Source organism: Lolium perenne, chromosome 5 (assembly GCF_019359855.2).
Source record: "Lolium perenne isolate Kyuss_39 chromosome 5, Kyuss_2.0, whole genome shotgun sequence".
In the NCBI taxonomy this organism is placed as follows: Eukaryota; Viridiplantae; Streptophyta; class Magnoliopsida; order Poales; family Poaceae; genus Lolium; species Lolium perenne.
The window spans coordinates 130,394,651-130,398,870 of NC_067248.2; the positions used below are offsets into that span (position 1 = coordinate 130,394,651).

General features: G+C 47.7%; 1 long non-coding RNA gene across 1 annotated transcript; it reads left to right on the top strand.

Moving 5' to 3' along the window:
- The first annotated feature begins 1,529 nt into the window (after positions 1-1,529).
- LOC127302655 (uncharacterized) lies at positions 1,530-3,811 on the top strand. Its single transcript, XR_007853035.2, has 3 exons — positions 1,530-1,732; positions 1,880-3,344; positions 3,449-3,811. It is a non-coding gene; the product is annotated as an uncharacterized lncRNA (long non-coding RNA).
- Positions 3,812-4,220: the final 409 nt, after the last annotated feature.

Genomic DNA, 4,220 nt, shown 5'->3' on the forward strand with positions numbered 1-4,220 from the left:
TCTCTCTCCCGCATCAGCCGCCAGGTCCATGGCGTATTGGTGCTGGAGGCCCCGCTCCTCCTACCGAGCTGCTCAGCCCTTGGTGCGGCCGCACGCTGCGATGGTGACGAGGACAACACGGACGTCATCCGCCCCTGCTTCATCCGTGCGACCACCACCGATGCTTCCGCCACCGCTGCTCACGCGCCTCCGCACGAACGCATCCGGTTCGTGGCCACCGTCCCCAACCTCTGCGTCGAGAAGAGGCGGCGAATGGGGAGCTGGGATTGGGGAGAGGAGGAGAGGCGGCTCAAGGCAGCGCTCGAGGTGGAAGGTTTGAGGCAGCCGCGAGCGATTGGCAGAGGGGATCGTGACGGGATTGGGGGAGGAGCACACACGCGGGGGATTGGAGGAGAGACGGCTAGGGTTTCCTCCGCGGGATCCTCGTTTTATACACCCATGAGAGATGTGCTCGCTTCCTACACATGCGACCCACACTGCAATCACCCAAGCAGCTGACAACATGGACCAGCCAAAAGAAGGGCCCAAACGCAGTGGCAGACGGGTAGATTCTTGCCGTTCCATGTCTTGATCTAGTGAATCTTACCCATAATGAACGGCTGAGATGCTCCAGTTGACTGCATCGTGTGGTTGAAATGCTCAAATCGTTGTGAGGCCCCCTATGAGGGGGCATCGTTTATACCTTTAGATGCATGCGATGTGGAAGAGTAGCCTGTGGGGTCTTGTGGTGACAGGTTTTGGGTGCTATTTATAGTGTGCGGCAGGAGGTCTGTTTTCATTGGCAATTGTTGTAGGGTGGTCTCCTCTCTGTATCTAAAGGTATAATAGATGCCCCCCATAGGGGGTCTCACAGCGCTTAACGTTTCTGGATCATTGGATCTCACCATCAGCTCTTAGGCGATGCATCCCGTCCGTTAATCCCGAGCCAGCACTGTGTCCGATCGTTCAGTGCTCCTCCTAGAAAAAGCCATGGACCGGCCGATTTCTACCCGCCTGCCACTGCGTGTGGACCCCACGCCAAGTTGGTCCACTCGTCAATCCTCTGGGGTGGGCTTTGGACGAGTCGCGCATGGCTGCGGGTGTAGGGGTCCGCCACCCACCCAATCCCTGCTCCCATTCATCTCCCCCAATCCCCACTCCCCTTCCTCTCCCTACAAACCCTAGGCCAATCTCCACCACACTCGCCGCCAGCTCCCACTCCGGCGGGATACGAAATCTTGGTGCGCCAGATCAAGGCAGGGAGCCAAGCGGGCCAGGGCGGTGAGGTGTGGCGATGCGCGACTCCCGCGCACGGTAGATCGAGGCAGAGGTGGGTCGTCGCCCTCCTCCAAATCCCGTCGCGCGACCTCCTCCCCAGTCCCATGCCCGCGCTCTCCATATCCTTCCCCAACCAACTCCCGCGTCCCTTCCATCTCCCCCTAGAGCAGGTGCAGCGGAATCGCCAAGAAGCCTGCGGCGCGCCGTAGCCTTTGGCTGCCAGAGACGCGGAGGCGGAAGAGCGGTCGCGCCTCTTGCTGGCCGCGGATGAGCGGCGGCTGGCCGGCCCTGGAGTCCTCCTCCGTTTACCTTGATGTGCCTGCCGGTGAGAAGGAGGATGAGATTGCTATTTCTGCGTCCGATCTCCACGTATAGGTTCATCTCTCTCTCTCTCTGTCTCTCTCTGAAGATCTTTTTGCTAGGCAATGGCGTGGCCTACTCCGTCCTCCACCTCTTCTTTGAAGGACACCACCAGGTTATCCCCCTCTCTCTAATGGAATGGAGAAAATCTCATCTTTTTTCTTGAGCAGATCCGTTTTTATCTATGCCCAGAAGGTGCTTGTTGAAAATTGTAGCTCAAATTACTGTATGTGAAGCGTTGTGGCTGGGTTCTTTGGTGCAGATGAGGTGGCTTGGAGAAGCGCTGGCACCTGATCCTCAAATCGTTTGGCTCATTCTCAGCAGAAGGTGGTGCTCAGGGTTCCTACCATGACAAATAGACAAGGTGAAGCAGAAGGCAACTAAAACTGTCGCCAACATCTACTGTAACACTTTACGCCTCCTAGCTCTGTTGTTTGGGTAGCTGTCAGGACTTTAAAAGTATGATTTGGTTATTTGATCAAGCAACACAATATATATAATTGTTAGCATGAACTGGCATAAAAATACTTGCAACATTTTCTTACCGTCCAATCTGCAGTTTATGTATCTAAATGCATCGACACATGTTTTAGGTGGAAGCTTGAGAGCAAAAATACTGTTAAGTGAGATTATTCTGTCACATTTGTCAATGAATGGGTGTGATGGGCAGAACACTTCAGCTATGGTTGTAGGGAGGGTCTGATAGATTCAGCTTCTCGGTTACAGATGTCCATTGTTCATGTTTCTCGACTTCTCCATTGTGGATTTCTTGATAGTTTGTTGTGTGACACTGGCCATTTTCTTACTACAGGTGTTCCTCTGTCCATTGGGTGTCCATTAGTTGCATATATACAACACGCAAATTTCCATTTCTTTGGTCATGCTGCAGATATGTTTTTCGTTCTTACAGATGTACAACCGCCTACACAAATAATTTAGATAATTATAAAGGTGTAATTACCTCTCAATGTCTGTCCAAATTACGTTTACGCCGGATAGAATTATATGGCTTGCACATAGCACAGATACATGCTCTGTTTTTTTTACCTGCAATTTACTATGCTATTTCTTTAGGTCATAACATCTTCAGACTTACTTGGAGAATTTGCACCCATGTTTACTCATGTAGGAAAACCCAAGGATAATCAGAATTCCTTTTAGAATATTACTAAATATAATGCTAGAAAAACTTGGCGTTTCAAAAGCTGAGTACCATCTTCATCTATGTGAAGATAACAAGGTCCGTGTCACTGTTATGTTTAACACGTCTACGCTACCAGTGGAAGGTGCTCCTGTATATCTCTCGATGTCTGGAATAGAGTCCGGCAGTTATGAAATAGCGGAAGATTCTGCGTGTGTTCAGGCCATAACATATGTTGAGGAAGCAACCAAAACAATCATCAAGGATTTAGGCTACAGCCGGCTGGTAGAAGCTAAAGAGGAAAACAAGATCCTGTTACATAAGCTAAAAAAGGCGCACGAATACAAGAAACAACTTGCTAGGGGTTGGTTTCTTTCTGTGAGGCATATGGCTTCATTCTCTAAACAAATGCTCAATATTGCTTACCTTAACTATTCTGGTGGACAAGATTCCGTTGACACGGTTTGGAACAATCTGCTCACCAACTTGGAAGACTTAGGCTTTAGGCTTAGACATGCAGGTGCCGTCCTAGAAAAACGCCTGGAGCAAATGAGGAAGGACCACTTCTCTTAGATAAGAACGCAAGGTACACAATTTTTTATTATTATCATTGAGAGTATAGTGGCTGACTGTTGCAATCTACTACATTTACCTCCTAAATAACCTATGGGTTCTTCTATATTTTTGCAGCAGACCTTACAGAGAACTTTCGTCCTCACTTACATTACAGCGGTATGATCTGGTTCGGAAGCTGGATACATGATTGTGCGGGTTTCTTTTGCTCTTCGTTCGGCTAGACTTCATCCAAGCTACTTCTCTAACGGCCAGTTCTAGATTACTTTTGGAAAAGTGTGTTGTTTCCCAAGAATGTTGTTCACGTGTCATCCAATTGTTTTCTGCAATTTGTTGCCTACGGTAGCATCTTCACGGGTTTTTCCTAAATTTCCATGACATGTACATACATACCTGTTTACTACCTTATGTAATAAACTATCCTGTTTACTACCTTAGGTACAAGTGGATATATATGTTGGTCTCCTTTTTATGTGCTCATGGTAATCATTGGCTCCTCCTTGTGTGTTCAATTGTGGATATTCTCTCTGTTTGGAGAGATTCTTCATGGATTCTTTGTGTATGCTTACATATACACGTTACTCTGATTCTCTCTGTTTCGAGAGATTCTCCATGGATTCTGTGTGTTCAATTAAAGCACTATTAGTACCAGATTGCACATTACCTGTTTGTATGTATCTATATTATCGCCGTTATTTGTTGTATTGATTTCTATTTCGACCACTGGTAATCAAGAAGCATATAGAAACTACTGGTAATCAAGAACCATGTAAATAGTGATAGTGGCTGGAGCATACCATAGCTCGGACCATTATCGCAAGAACTTGAGTTTTGCTTCATGCTATCTATTTGGGGAAAAGACTTTGTACACATGCTTAATTTTATAAGA